At 45.1% G+C, this 16,607-nt stretch overlaps 1 protein-coding gene across 2 annotated transcripts in view; it reads right to left on the reverse strand.

Moving 5' to 3' along the window:
- The window catches only part of G2E3 (G2/M-phase specific E3 ubiquitin protein ligase), a 950,771-nt gene that overhangs the window by 567,228 nt on the left and 366,936 nt on the right, over window positions 1-16,607 (reverse strand). The window lies entirely within an intron of this gene.

The raw sequence follows: 16,607 nt of genomic DNA on the forward strand, positions 1-16,607 counted from the left end.
CACAAAAAAGAAAACTCTGAGCATACACTTAGTCCAAAAAAACACTAAATAGACATTATATACACTAAGGCAGAAGTGATAATTCACAAGTCCACTAAGTACTTTAAAACAGCAGATTATAAGATCACTTTGTAACACTCTTTGGATAATAAACTACAGTTGTAGACAATGCTGTTCTTAGGTTACTACAAGTTGTAGTAACCTCAGAACAGCATCGGTAGTAAATCAATTCGTAAAACCATCTGAAACATACATGAAAACTGATCCAAACTATTATAACTTTTAATAATTATATTCGTAATGAGTCCGACCCTATCTTATGGGAGTGGCCAGGGGTGGAGCAGGAAAGGCAGCAAAGCAGGGCAAAAGGTTCAATATGGCAGAGTTCAAAATGAGTTTCTTCAGGTAAATGAAGTTAGTTTTACACAGGCAAGCGAATCAGGGAGTTTCCTTGTGGTTTGCCCCAAGGACCATTGTCCTAAGGCAGGGTTATGTTAGGTTCACAACATTTATAAAGCGCCACCTACACCAGCTGGGGCATCATGGCACTGAAGGGAGAGAGCAGAGGTCAAAGAATAATAACAGGAGAAAAGCTCAAACTGAGAACAGAAAAGTGTTCAAAGCATGACTGAACAAAAGGTTGTCAACAATAATCCATAAAGAAAGGGGAAGACTTCCATAAAAGAGCCATTGTCACTGAAAAGTAGCGAAATCCGACTCTAACGTGCGAATCGGGGGAACAAGAATCCGTAAGGCAGATGAGTAACAAAGAGCAGGAGGGAACAATGTATGAATTTCGCCTGCAGATATTCCGGCAGAGTTTTATAGAAGGACCGGTGTACCAAGCAGAGGGCTTTAAACTTCACTAATTTGCAGATAATTTGCAATCTTCTATCTAACATTGTTATCCTTGAAAAAAAAAGGATAAAGAATTAAAAAGGGTCTGAGATGGAATCACCGGATTGAACGAAGATATGACAAGGACTGAGCCAATTTAAATAGGTCTTTTGGGGAGATAACAGCCACTTCGACCCGAATCTGCCAGTAATGCTCTTCTGGTCTACGAGATAAACTAAGACTGCCTATATCAGCAGAAAAACAGGGTTTAGGACGACCCCGGGGTTGTGCGGCTTTAAGAGGGGCCAGGTGATCAGCAGCCATAAGCATAGCAGCCACCGGGTCACAGTATCCACTGGGACAGCATTAGCGATACCCGAGAGGTTACAGTACAATGGGTGGTCCACCCCAATATAACTATGGGAAACATAGGGGTGCGAGATACATCTGCAGCCCCCAGGATCAAGCAAACCACAGGTAAATTGTACTAGGTGTAGGACAGTACCTTCAGCTGAAGAAACGGTTGCTGCAGGAACTTCCAGCCGAGAGGCGACAGACCCGGTCACTGGTTTCTCGGTCTTGACGACAGAAAACAGGGACTTCAGTGGATGGGGAGACAGCTCAGGCAGACGGAGGCAAAGGATCTTCTTGCTTCCGGCTAGTTGGTGCCTTTTTCAGACTCGGATGAAGGACAGTTGTCATGGCAGGAGGCTCTTCTCGGTCCAAGTCTCCAGTAAGGGGACTTGTGGGCGCTGGTTCTAGTCACTGCAGGCTTCAAAAAACGCCAGCAAAGTTTCAGGCAAAATCACACTTTAGGAGACTATGCAGAGCGATACAACAGAGCTCCCAGGGAATTGGTGAGTTGCAGCTCTTCAAGGGATGGCGCAGTTAGTCTTGGGACTGGTTAGGCCCACCAGTCCAAGGGAGGAATTCGGCATTTTAGGATCTTCCCCGTCGCTTAGAAGTTGAGGTCAGGCCAGCAGTGGTTACTCAGCAGGCGCTGGACGTTGCTGCGTCGCCCTTCATTAGTTTTTGGATTCGTCTGTTCCAGTGGTCAAATGGGATTCAGCGCCAGGATCTCTGGATTTATGCAGGAAACCTGGCTGAGTCCACCAATCATATCCCATGTACCATTCAAACTTGGAGAGGGCTGTCCAAGACTGAACTGGTTTCTCAAGCACATTGCAGGGAAAATAATGTTTGGCTAACCTCCCCCACTTCCTGTCCTGCCAGCCACTCAAAGGGTCCTTGCAGGCTTTCTTAGGGAAGCACTGCAAAGACAGGAATGAGAGGATGCTCCCCACCTAGCAGGGCAGAAGACAAGAAAAGAAAGACCATCTTGTTTAGAGCTTTAAAAAGTACAGCCACCATTTTGGAAAAACAGTGTGCCTGATGTGCCCTATTGCAAGTGCTAAAACAGCCTGGGATGAAAGTTCTCAAAAAGCTGTGCAAAAATGACACTGCCACCAGCCTAAACAGATAGATCTGTCACAGTAACCGAAGAGTTACAGGAGAGTCAAGAAAATGGATACACTCGATTGCCTCAGCACTCCAGATAAAGTGGGGTGTGCTGATCACGCAAAATAAAATACAGGTAGGATAAAAAGTATGCCCCTGCCATGGTAACTTTAAGAGTTAGCCAAGTAAAGTAAAAATAAATGGGAAGGCTCTAGGTGCCTCGAGCAACACTGCACAGAAAGTTCTGTGTACTGTTTTAGTAAATTGTGGATGCCTTTAAAATTGGATGAAAGCATGACTCCACAAAGAAATGCCAAATAGCTACAAAGGGGTTCACATGATCAGAGTAAAAGAACAAGTCTGTGGAAAGGTTCCCACTCAGGAGAATCAGTCAAGAATTCAGTAAAAATTGTTGGGGGTCTTGCAGGTGGAGAGAATTTTGTACAAAAATGGCAATCTACTCTAACAAGGGCAATGTGAGAAAGGGAGCTGTTTAAAAGCTTGCTGCGGCAGCCTGAACCACTAGGCTCTCTGGATAAGCATGAGGGAACAAAAAGGATGGGTTAGACTGCACCGGCCTGTGCTTCTTGAGCCAGGTCCTGATCAACTGCTGGAACGGAAGAAGGCTTCTACCAGACATCCACCAGTGGGGCCTGCATTGCCAGGTTGGTGGGCAGTAAGCCTCCCTCTGAGGACCTTAATCAAAAATATCCATAGCTCTGAGCCTCGAGTAGGGGTGGTGTGGACCACCCCAGAGTCTCTACTATCATTTGGTGGATGAAGCAAGCCTGTAGTTTCCTGAGGGTGTGTTGGTAACATGTTCTGCTGCAAGATGTCCAAATCACTGGCCTCCTTCAAGATGAAAGCTAGGTACAACAGTTTATCATCTTCCCCACAAAACCCAGGAAATCACTCACTTCCCTAGGGCATGGTGGTTCCAGCCCAAAAGGAATGGGATCTTTGCATCTAAAGTGGCCTCCTATCGGCACAGTTCTTCTAAACAACCCTGGATCTATGACTCTTTGTAAGAAGGATGGTGCAGAGAAGAGCTCCTGGGTTAGCAGGATCTCTTGAGGTGTTTCTCTGCCTCCTTTCGGGTCTTCCATTCCACAGACTGCAAGCTCCAATGGTCCGTCTTTCTGTAAGGGAAAAAGGTTAACAGTTTAGCAGCACGCTCCTGGAGAGCCTTCAAGTGCCCAAGAGTGGGATGACCCGCAGTCCTAGGGGTCTGTTTCTTTCAACAAACAGCAAAGATATATCCTGCGAGTCCCTGGAAAGGACATCGGAAGCCAGGTGTGTGTACAACGTTTGAAGCGGAGGTCAATAAAGCAGTGTCCCTGAAGCGAGCAGACTGCATGAGAAAACAAATGCCCCAATATATATACTGCCCAGACTTTATCAAGCATGGGGTGCACAGAGTAGTAGAGTGGAGCTACACTGTGACCCCCCCCCCCGGCGGCGGAAAAGTGTCAGAAGAGCAGCAGCACAAGAGATCGAATATTATAGAAGAGGAATCCATTAAAAAGAACTTTAAGGGGTTTGACTCTGGTTGCGCCATCTGCTGCCAACTTCAATAGAATGTTAAAGAGATTGTTAAACATCCATCTGGTGAGCCTGAGGTATAAAAAAAATAAAAGTAAAAGAAAATCTACTCAAAGGGTACAACATAGTTCCAACCAAAAGCAATCCTCAAGGCTGAGTAGCGGTGGTAGAGCATTTAGAAAGAGGAGGAACATGGTAGACTGGTACAGTTTGTCCCAATTCACAACCCAAGAGAATGCAGTACAGATCTTCTGAAATATATATTACAGAATTATGCTTAAAGTTAACTTTCAGTTGAAATAAGTAGTTTGTTAGGCACAGCAAAACCATATGTATTAAAATAAGTGGGCCTGAAGTAAGTGTTACCCACTCCTTTTAATATGAAGTGTATTCCTGCCGTTAGACTAAAATTACAATGGTAAAGGATGGGATGAAAAGTGATTCCCAAGTAGACAGGTACATGCACACATCCGGGAATGACATGCCAGTACATGGGTCGCACAATCATTCCTAACAACTGGCATACAAAAGAAAAGGTGTCGTACAGATTAATTCTTCAAACTGAGGGAGCAAAAGGATTGAACAAAGACAACAATGAGTGAAACCACATAACATGTACTGGGCCAATCTAGGGATCATGCCACCCCTAGTTCTAATCAATCAGGAGCACACATTCTAAGTGTCCAATGATATACAGGAAATATAACTCACCAATAAATCATTACTTCCTAAAGTCAGATTTTCAGAGAACTCCAAGGACACAATTTGTTCCCAGGAAAAAGCCAAAGTCCATGTAAGAACACATTTTCACTAGTTCATAAAAGGTCAATTGTTTTAATGGAAAAAAAAGAAATCAATGGACAAACTTAAGCAAGGCACAAAGTCCAAGCTAGGCAAGTACTAGTTCCACTTTATCGGTGCAGCTAAAGAAACAACCAACCCCAGGGAATAAAAGTAAACTGCCTCGTAGAGCTCAATCTTTAGGTCCAAGAGAGTCATCCAGAAAAGAATGGAAGCAAGACACTTTTCAGGACAATCTAAGCCACTTGCGATTCACAATTGACACAGCCTGCAAAACCACACTAATTACTGGCAGTAGACTACAAATTACAATGCTAAGGAATAGAGTGAAAAGTGACCCCCACTAATGCCAGACCCAAATGACACCTGTAAATAACTGCATAATATCAAGAACCCAGCTACAAGCACTTACAGTGCCAGTTACTGAAGACTTGTTTTGGCGATGGCAGAAGAGACTAATATGTATAGGGCTGGGACAATGATCGGATACCCAGGGATTTAAACCCAGCACTAGCAATGATGTAGAAAGATTAAAGGAACTGTTCCTAGGATGGTGACCCACCAGTCAGAAGCAGCAACAGGGGAGGCCCCAGGAAGACTGAGGAACCTGCCCAGAGAGATCTGAGCAGCTTCAGAGTGGGGGCCAAGACTGGGCAACCAAATATCAAAGAACAATCCCATGATGGGAGCAATGGATGAGGCAACCCAGGGTGTTCCAAGAGTTGAGATTAAGTAGTTGCGAGACACTACTCTTGTAGGCATAAGGAGGCTACCTAAGTAAGGTTTTGGAACAGGAGGAATAAGCAGTGGCAGCACAAAACATTTCTGAGAAACTGGCACAGCGCAGGACAACCAGTCAAACTTTCAAAGACGGGGAAAAGCAAACTAAGGAATTCCAGCTGTCAAAAGAAACCAGGATCAAGGATATAGGAGCCAAGATTCAGCCAGTATGACCAAGCCTGGTCATTGTTGGATGGAAGTTCATCCTGTGTCAATTCCCCAGCAATTCAACCCAAGCACAGCAAGCCCCACACACAACTTTGCAATGCAGCATCACCTGCTTACATACCTTATGCTCCGCACCAGATACTACTTCAACACAACTCTTCTTATAGCATCACATTTTTGGGTCAATGCATCCTAAGCAGAGGAAGGCCCTGCTGTTCCTGCTCGGGACTCAATGCACCTTATTGTTACTGTGTAAAGTGTGGACTTAGTGTGGGCGCAGCACAGTGCTATACAGGGTATGGGCATTCAGCGTATGGGCTGGCCAACTTAACACTAATTGGTTATTTGTACAGCGTTTATACAAAAGTGAAGTGCTTCAAAGCGCTTCAAGGCATGAAGGGAGCATGGGAATACAGTAGTCATTCTTAGGCCTTCAGGTTTCCGAATGATCCAACTAAAAAGTAACTGGCGCACTAGGCTGGACGGCATTTCTTAGTGCAAGTGCATGAAGTGTTTCAGGCGCAACCAAATTAGGGAGGGAAGACAAAGGGGGGACAAGACAGAACTTACTAGACCTAGAAAATTCAGATCATGCACGTGTACAGACGGAAGTGCAAGGGAGGGGGGGGGGAGAACACGTGTGCCCAGTCCAGAAGGGCCCTGGGTTAAGTGCAGAGAGGTTACCACCATCATGGAATGGATGCTGAAAGTGCAGTAGTGTTGAGCATAGTGCAGAGGCCAGAAGGCAAGTGCAAAGACTGGTGGGGGCGCATGGGACATGTGAGGATCTGGATGTGAGCCAGGCGACCAGTCAGCAAAAGCTGAATAGAGTGAGGCGGGGAGAAAGAGTAGGTTAGCAGGGGAGAGAACGAGGAAGAGAAGAGGAAGGTCTTGATGTAGAAGTAATGCAGCATTGGAAGTTGGGATGTACATCTCGAGGAGCCCAGAATGAGACACGAACACAGATTTAGGATTGTGGTCAAACATTTATTTGAAATAATAGAGGGTTGGAAAATGGCTCACAATCCCTAATCTAGAAGGTATTTCCAAAACCTCAACCAAAACAAATTTATCTGTCCTTCAAAATGTCCAAAGCAAAAATATTTCCCATGTCAGAAATCCTATTCTGGCCCTCACACAAGGTGCAAAAGATATTGTTTGTGGATTTCAAGGTGCGTAAATGTTCAAATCCAAAACAGAGGTAAATCCACCCAAAAAATTCCAAGTGGACAAATGTTCACAGTCCAGGAAATGGCTCCCGTCCCGGGATTAAACTACAACAAAAGTTCCAACAAAGAATAATCCAGCCCCTTCTCAGTTCTGGTGAATGACTCCTTTCCCCAGGTTCCCTCAACATTGCAGCTAGTGTAAAAGCCTAAGGGCATGATACTTCCTACGGATTCTCTTCTTTACTGTAGCACTTCACAATCCCAAAGGCAAGTGCCTTCTTGGAGATCATCTTTCCTTCTGTTCCTCTTTCCTTGTGTACACACTTCAGCATTTACACACGTGACTGGTATACTCTCCTGCCAGGACTCACAAAGTTACTTGTAAACAGTTCTATTAACCTGGTGTACTCTCCTGGTAGGACAGTTACTTTCCCTTTTTTTCATGAAATATTAGCCCAAAGTTGCTCTATCGGTCCTTGATTGACAATGTTCGTTTCAATAGCTTTCATGCAATGGGCTTTTGCACGTTTTGCGAAACTATTCGCATTCATTTGACTAACTTTCTCAATTCGGTCTCTCTTGGGATATGGGCTCAAGGACCAGTTCATGGCACAATGTTCCTGTGTTGCTTCTATGAAGCGGTGCACACTTTTAGGCAACCATGTAACCTGTCAAGAAAAGGCATGTAGTTGGTGGCACAATCAAAGCTAAGCCTCAGTGTGATAAAGAAAAAGGCTAAAGTCAGTTATACACAAAGGCTCATTTGTTTTTACTCTAGAATGAGGCTTGGTAGCAAGAGAATCTCTCCCAGACTACATTTCCCAGAAGGCCCGTGTGGGAACGAGCCTCCCAGCACTGCCAGACACATCCTGGAACACATGCTTTGCTCACGCTACGATCTTCCAAGCAAGACAGCCTTGTTTCAGTGGAGCACCTGCAGGCAAGCTACCGCGGGGCCAGATCCCACCTGTAACTGCTGCAGGCTCTGCTCCAAGCAACAGATAAGTGAACGCTTACATGTTTATGCGCTCCAGTGCTTCTGATTTTGTTATAGAACACAAATATGCGTACAGCAGCCCAACCCTTGAGGAAACATTACGGCTGCATTATAAACCAGGGCATCATTACGGCCGCATAGCATGAGCAAGGGCACAGGGAATCACCATAACAGCCGCATTTTTTGAATGACAAGCAGAAAGCGGCTCTACCGCTTGTAAAAAGTTAGGGACAGCTTATGCTGCACACTCATTGATTCCAGACTTTGTTTTCTAGCTGAATTCTCCACGCTGGAGACAGACTACCAGACAGTAGCAGACAGTGGAGAAAACGACCTGCAGCTAAGTGGTGCTCTATTTATAATTGAATACCGTTCTGAGGTGTTGAAAGATCGGCGTAAAGATCGGCGTACACGGCTGGAGGAGTAGTTGCCTGCCCAGGCATCTGCACCGGGTGTTTCCCAAGAGCATGCCTCTCCCGGATCCAGGAAAGCTGATCGGGCTTCTAAGTCCTTTGTGGGCGCTGCCCCCATTGGGGGTCTAACAAAAGGCCAAGCACTGCGAGTCTGCTACTGTCGGTAGCATCACTGCAGAGGGCTCCTCAGCGGCCAGGCTGAGTTCGACATCCCCAGCTACATCGGTCTCCAGTCAACGCTCTGGATCCTTTCTGATTACCCGGGCAAGCTGAAGGTGGCCCCGGAGATGACCAAGGAGAAGGCCAAACAGGGTACGGCGTCCGGCCTTCCCGCTGACGGGGGAACCGCCATCCAAGAAGAGGAAGAGGCACAAATTCTGCACATGAACCTAGGCTAGCATGAGGCAATGCTTAATCTGTTAAATGCTGAATACTGAAGTGTGTAAAACTATTGATTTACTATAAGCAAGTTGGTATGAAGTAACACCAATGTTGATGGCACATACTGTTTGCACACTAGGCCTATTCAGGGTGTTTTAAGAACAGTTTCTGGCTGGGAAGGCCGGGGGGGGTTCTCAGTTTAGGTGTCCATAAATGGTATGAAGGGGCAGAAATATACCTCAGGAGGGGAGAGCGGAGCAGAGGAGCCTAGTTTTCCCTAAATCCCCTTACCCATCCACAACCTCTCCCTAGCAATCTTCTTGGTTACCCTCATCGTCCTACCTATCCACTCAACGGACCCTAAACCTCTTTCCCCAGAGGGTTGCGATGGCCTGTGGCAACTTAAATACCCAAGTGCCAAGACCTAACAGTGAGGCAAGTGTTCGTGCTGCCTCCCCACCAAAGACTGGTCAAGGATCTGACATAACCCTTCCACCTTCCCTATGCTTACCAAGTGCTTGCAGTGCCACTCTCACTTCTAAGCCATGTCCTTCTCTGCAGTTTCTTCTCTGCCTTGCGGTCTCAGGCAGAGCAGACTGCTTTCTGGTTTCCTTTTCAGCAGTTTGGATCAGCCCCGACAGTGTCCTCTTCCACAGCGTACTGATTGGTATCAGTGCAAGTCGCCGTGCAGCCCATTGTCTGCAGCTTTCTCTGCTGGCTGTCAGTGGCAATGATTTTAATCTTCCCAGCAGGATTGAATAATATCCAAAGACTAGACCGCTGTATGGGTTTACCAGTTTCAGTGATATTCATTATTCTGTCCCTCTCCCTCATCTCAGTGGTTACCCTATCATTCTTTATACGCTATTGAGGAAACTGGAATGAGATCTTATTGGGAGTGATCATTACTGATCCCTGCCTCTTCCTTTTCTGAGTAACTGATACACTGACCTTTGTCAGGTTGGGGAACACGAAGTGTGGATCTAGCAAGAGAGGGAGAGTGTTGTGTAAGCCATTAAAGCAGGAGGCATGGAGGAAAATCTACACAAGGGAATGGGAGGTATGCGATTTCCCCCCCGTCATGTCATCCCCCCCCCCCCCAAGGTGGTCCTCCCTCATATCACAGGCCTCAGGATCAGGTAGCAGCTAAAGTCCCCTAGCCACATAGGCAGAGGCTACATCAAGGAGAGGAGTAATGACATCTGATTCATCACAACATCCATTGGAATCAGTCCTTTATCAGGGTGTTGAAAAAGCCAGGTTTTCAGAAATTGGAACATTGTCGGGGCATTCGGAGTCGATACCCGGATCAAGCTTGAAAGGGTAGATGTGTGACAAGAGGATTGTTTGCACTTGAGCCATGATTCAAGTCAGTTGGTGCCACCAGATATGTGGCGCTTGCCACCAGGTAAGCTGCTGTGCTACTCGCGACTGCTTTGTAGATAGTCGTTAATAGTATTCTGGCACGGAAAGGAAGCAGATATAATGTGTGTAGGACAGGGGTGATTCGGTCAAATCATCATGCAACTCAGACAATGTTTATGCATTTGGAGACGACTACGGCGGTGAGCTGGCGTGCAATATAAAAGAAAATGCAAGGTCCACTAGATCCGACTAGCCCTAAAAAAATGCCAAACATTATGGTCCACCCACATAGGAGGTATTGGGCCAGTTTATACTCCACAGAAAAAAAGAATGCCCCAAAAGCAAATGGCTTTGAGCAGGGCTTAAATGCATTAGTACACAAAGCTGCCATACAGGTACATTGGTTTACTGCTGTAAAGGACTATCCATGGTGAAGCAAAAAAAGAAATTCCAGCTCCCACCAACCCACTTTCAGGGTGATGCAAGGAGCCTGGAATCAAAATGTGGTGCTTCGAAAGCACCCCTGTCGTGGTAGCAATACAGACTATGAAGAATCGTATGGATGGATCACTCACTGAAACCCTGCCTAAAGTCTCCTCCCAGGTGTCCAGGGAAAGGTAGACTGTTCCTGATCCTGACCATTGGGATGGTGTACTGTGGGAGGATCACCTGTGGGGAGGCAGAGCCTAGGGTGGTGAGGAGATCACATATGGTGAGACATGGTATGTGTCTTTTGAAAGGGAATCTCTCTCCAAATTGCCAAAAGAGGTAATGGTGTATTGTCATTATGATGTCTCTAAATCACAAAATCTGTGACTCTGGGCACAAATGCCATAAAACCTAAACAAGCCTTACGCACAGAAATACCCTTCAAAGTATTTCAGGATTAACACCCTTCTTCCCAAAGGTATAATGGACAGGAAATTAGAATTGCCTTAAATAGGCTGTCCTCCTCCAACTACAGATCTTTCAACGTGCGTTTCGAGAGTGCATGGCAAAACACAATCTTCGTCCTTGTGCGTTGGGTCCAGGCATTACAGGAACTGGGAATGTCTGTCGTCCATGTAAGCATTCGGCAAACCGCAGTGGGAGCAAAGCTTGAAAAGAGAAGGGGAATCCCTCTCGTCCGACATGATCCATGCAGTGTAGGCCTTGAAGAATCTTCTGGAAGCTTTCACAAAGCAACTACGAAATCTGCCCTTGAGGGGCGCAGAAGAAATCCAAAAAACAGGTCCCGTTAATTGGAATGATCGATGGAGCACAAGGCTCAACTGACCGAAAAAACTCTTCCAAAAAGCGAAAAACGGATTAAAAGCTTGAGAGCCAAGAACGAGGACTCCCAACACTTGAATGTGCGGTAAAAATCTGAAGGCTGCCAGAGGAGGGGCTTAGGTAGAGGGCGGTCATTGGCTGGGGCAGTATGATCCAGAGCCCAGTGATTGGTTGTTAGAAGAAAGACATGAAATTTTCAGAAATGAAACAAACTGATTTTTCTATTACCAAGGATTCCCAGCCCGACGATGGGTGACTGAATGTTTATGTTATTTGAATTGCCATATATTTTGTGTATTTGTTTAGTGTGAGGGCCTGATAGCCTGTCATTGAGTGTTTCCCCTTTAGCTTTGGGTAGGCAGGGAAATCCTCAGCAGAGTAGGGATCATGAGTCATTTCTATTTTCTTTGATCTATAATAAAACTGCCATGTTTGATCAAACAGTTGTCCACCTCGCATTGCTGACCGCTCACAAATACCACAAGACCGCACATTAATAGGAGTTGCAGTGACAGGGGAACTTCACTAGACGTTCCTCTGTGCACAGAATAAGAAAGCCAGAAAACAAACAGAAAAATGCAAAAAAAATTGCATCATTCCAAAAAATGACAAAAAAGCCAGAAAATCGAATTATTGTTAAAACAGTCCAAGGATCAAGGTTTCGAACCTTTAAGGTGGATTCACATTTGGAGCACACCACTCTTACAGGAGGTTATTTACTACAGTCAGTCGAATGGTCCTATGCACCACTATGGGAGGGAAAGGAAAATGATGTCGACAACACAGGGTTTTTGTCCCGATTGCTTAAGAGTCAGTGGGTTGATTTGCAAAGCGTGCACTGCCCAAGATGTTTGTCTGGAATTACACTCTGAGAAACCTAGAGTGCATCAGGGTAGAGGCCCATATTAGACAGGGCTATAGAGTCTGAGCTCTGCATGCACAAAGGCTAGGAAAGGGGCACAACCTATGATGGAACTGCTTTGTCCAGACCCAAAGGCATAGAAGAACTGGTTGGATAATTCCAGAGATGAGGGGCGGAGTCAGGTATTGCCGTGCAAGCACCCCACATTCATAAATCAAGATAAAGATGTAGCACGGTATGCTCCGGTGCCCTCTTAAATATGAAGGAAATGAGACAGGAAGTAGGAGTACCATATAAAATCTAACATGACTATTCAAGTCCAAATGGATTCTTCAGTAGGCATGCATTCAACTGATCTCTCAATATCAATGCACCTAATGCTAGGATGCAGCTACCATCAGGCAATCTCATCAGCTGCTCACATATTGAGTGCACCCAAGCACCCTACTCTCGACTGACCTGGACTGCAGTCCCCAAGGGCGTTCAACCCACAAGCGCTTTGAGATCATACCAACGATATATAGAGCGCTATATAAATGTCAAATAACCACGAATGAGCAAAAACTGGAATTGGGACTGAGGGCAAGAAGTTAATGTTTAAAGTGTCAAAACTAGCATCAATACAGCAATGAGATTGTGCTGCATTTACATCTGGGCCGTTCTGAAATTGCAAAAGTGGGACAATGGGTGCAGGAGAATAAAAGAAAGCTAATTCCCACCAAGTATTTGCACGCTGCGCCTAAGCAAATCAAGGATCCAAAGATATTCATTCTACTTAATGGGGGCAGGGGCAGGGGGGGTGGAGGGAATATATTAAGTATTCAAAATATTTTTTCAGATCAGGCACAAAGGGGATATGCAATGGAAAACACTCATCCAAGTAGACTGAATACTAGAAAGGAAAAATAATATCAGCCAAAGCTACTTTTTTGGACCTTTAAAAGTATTGCTTCATACTTCAAATATAATATCCCCACCACAAATGTAACGTTATCGTAGGGCGGGTGATCTATCTATTTTAAAAGTCTATATAGGATGAGACAATGTCGTTAACATCGAGATATATATTACATATTTTACAATTTTGTATTTACATTTTGAAATTTACACAGTTGTGTTCTCTCAACCAGGAACAACCACCCTGTATTTGTACTGTTAGATCAATGTCTTCTAAAGGTGTCTGACATCTCGCATGTAGTCGGTGGCTTGCAACTGAGCATTTAACCCACAAACACTAGAGATATACCAGAGGCAGGTGAGTGCGGCCGCATCCAGAGAGCCCCCTGGGCCCATAGTATTTTACTTTCTTTGCCCATTCTAGTGCTACAGCGCCGTTGCTTCTCACACACACACAAGAAATACGATACTCAGCTGACCTGCTGGCCGTGGACCCCCTCATCCACTATACAGGTCTTCAAAATTTAGCAGGGTTTCTGTTCCCAAATAGTATTGTATGATATTCAGATTGCATTTATAGGCCCCTCTCCAACTATACGGTCTCCCAAATTTAGAAGGGGTTCTGCTCCCAAAATTTGCATTGCAAGGATTACAACACTCCTTAGAGTACCTCCTACCATACAAGACTCTAGAACATATACTTAGCTTAACCACCTTAACATTCTCCTAGTATCCTAGTAAAGACCAGACTGATAGTATAATTCTACCGCCCTCACCTTTCTGACAGATCTACATAGACAGCACTGATCTTTGAACTACACCCCCGACAACTGTACGCCCAGCACCACAACCCCACCAGACAGGGCTCCAAGGATACACAAAGCAACTCACCCAAAGAACAGACAGCAAAAAAAAAACACCCAAGCCTACCAACACAAGAAGAAATACCAGCACTCCCATCACAAGACACAGCAGCCAAACACTCAACCGGCACCTCCGCACTGAGCACCAAAATGCCCCAGACCAGAAATGGACGCCGAGAAAGGGCACAAGACAAGGCCACACTGGACACAGACAAATCCAACCTACCACCGAAGCAACAACCGCAAATAGAGGCAACAATGACAAAAACCAAAACGACCAGAACAAAATTCCAAAAGGGAAAATTCCTTATATCTCATACCATACCTCGCAACAACCCCAGAACCAGGATACCCCAATGACACACATCAAGACACAAAGAATAGGCCGAGACAACCAGGAAAAAGACAGGAGCACCCAAGAAGAATGTGGCTAGAGTCTGACCCCATCACTCCATACATCACAAGAACAGAAGGACACCCTCAACACCTGCGCCATACCGGACATAACGAAGATCTTATATCCAACAACCCAAACATGAACCTAACTGAAATTCAACGAAGAAGAAGCCTTCACGGACCTTCACCTAACCAACACAAACAGAGCAGCAACACCACTGAACAGCCTAGCTTTCAATCTAGCAGACCGCTTCAATAAAGAAGCAGCCTTCGCTGATCCTCATACGCCATCCTACAATCAAGATGCAGCCTTTGCTGACCCTCATCCACCTAAAATCAACGCCAACAACCATGCACCACAACCAAACCACCACAAACCAAAACAAGGAACCACCAACAAGCAAAACCACACCAAAAAGATCAACTGCAAGCTCATCAATGCAATGTCAATGTCCAAACATGCCACCAAGATATACAATCTGCTCTGCGACGGAGGGATCGACATCCTGTTTGTAATAGAAACTTGGCTAGACAACTACAAGATCACCCTCAACTGCCTGCCTGAATACTTCAAATGCGTCCAAGCAAACAGAAAAACCAAGAGGGGGAGGGCTCGCAATCATTCACAAGGGAGACCTAGATATCAAATTGGAAAGATCCACTAAACATGGATAATGCAAATCCCTAATCCCAAGTCTAGCAGTAAGCCCCATAACAAACCTGAAATTCATAGTAATATATAGACACCAACCTACGAAGCAACCTTCGTAGATGCTGTCACAGGAGCAATCACCGTTCTAGCCATCAAACACAATCACTCGATAGTCCTTGGAGACTTCAACATCTGGTTCGAAAGAGAAACCAGGACCATACAAAAAAATAAATAAATAATCACCAGCCAACTAGCAGCAATTAACCTACAACAACTAGTGAAAGGAGCAACCCACTCGGCAGAGTATACACTTGACGCAATCTTCGCCAACAAACTACTCCTTACCAAGCCACCCCCAATTCAAATACCCTGGAGCGACCACATCATCATCATCCCCTTCGTAATCAAAATGACCACTCCAACAGTCAACCGGACAAAACAACGAACACCATGAAAAGAAATTGGAGAAGCACCAAAAACTCCAACCTGAATGAACTCCTGGAGCTAAGCAAACCACACCCAACATTCATGGAAGATGACCTGGACAAAAAGGTAACCCTGCTGCATTCCTGGATTATAACTACTATAGACAACATCGCCAAAGAAAAACCCTTCGCTTCTTCTAATAAACAGTCAATGGCAAAATGGTTCTCCCCATTACTAAGCACCATGAAAAGGAAAAAGCGAAGACTAGAACTTGATTGGAGAAAACAAAACGATGCAGCAAACAAACTGAAACTCCTACAACACAAGCCAGCATACAAAAAGGAAATACAAAAAGCAAAGAGGAAACACTACGACGACCGAATCTTCGAAGCACCAAACACCCAAAATGAACTCTTCAAAATCATAAACGAAATAAACAACCCTCCGGTATGTAACACACCAACTCCGTCCACGAAACTTTGCAATGACCTTGCAGACCACTTCAAAAACAAAATCACCAACATCCAACAAAGCAGACAGTCTGATCTGACCACAACCAGACCTACACACAGGAGGAGCACCCAAACAAACTACAAAGGTTACCACAAATATCGGTGGAGACATTCGTCAAACTGGTGAATGAAAGCAATAACTTGGGGTCCCCCGAACACCCCTGCCCAGAAGACATACAAATCAATTGAAATAAGGAACGCCCATGGAATATCACAGGAACGTCCTCAACCATTCCATCACAACTGGGAAAGTGCCAAAAGCCTGTTGCCTTGATACTCCTAGACCCATCGGCAGCATTCGACACAGTCGACTATGACACTCTCATAACGAGATTAAAAGTACTTGGAATAACAGACACCGCCCTACTATGGATCAAATCTTTCCTAACAGAACGGAAACCGTATGGATGAAATCCTTCAAATCCAGCCCGAGAGATTCTACCTGTGGAGTACCACAAGGATCATCCTTCTCCTCGCTACTATTCAACATCTGCCTGTATCTACTTATCAGAATCAAAAGCCACAGCCTCATCTGCTACAACTACACTGACGATACACAAATCTTCAAAATACAAGACAACCCGGAAATAAACTCAACGCTAGAAAACTACTTCTGCAATTAATTATTCTGGATGAACTCCAACTCCCTCAAAATCAACCCAGGCAAAAATGAAATGATAGTCACAAAAAAAATGGAGGAGAAAACCTGTTCATCCCTTGGCCAAGGGAACTCGGGACAACCCCAGCACCCTCGCCGATTGTAAAAAACCTGGGGGTTCAGATGGATAATAATCTCACACTAAAGCCACAAGTAAA

Source organism: Ambystoma mexicanum, chromosome 14 (genome assembly GCF_040938575.1).
Source record: "Ambystoma mexicanum isolate Mex_15411 chromosome 14, UKY_AmexF1_1, whole genome shotgun sequence".
NCBI lineage: Eukaryota > Metazoa > Chordata > Amphibia > Caudata > Ambystomatidae > Ambystoma > Ambystoma mexicanum.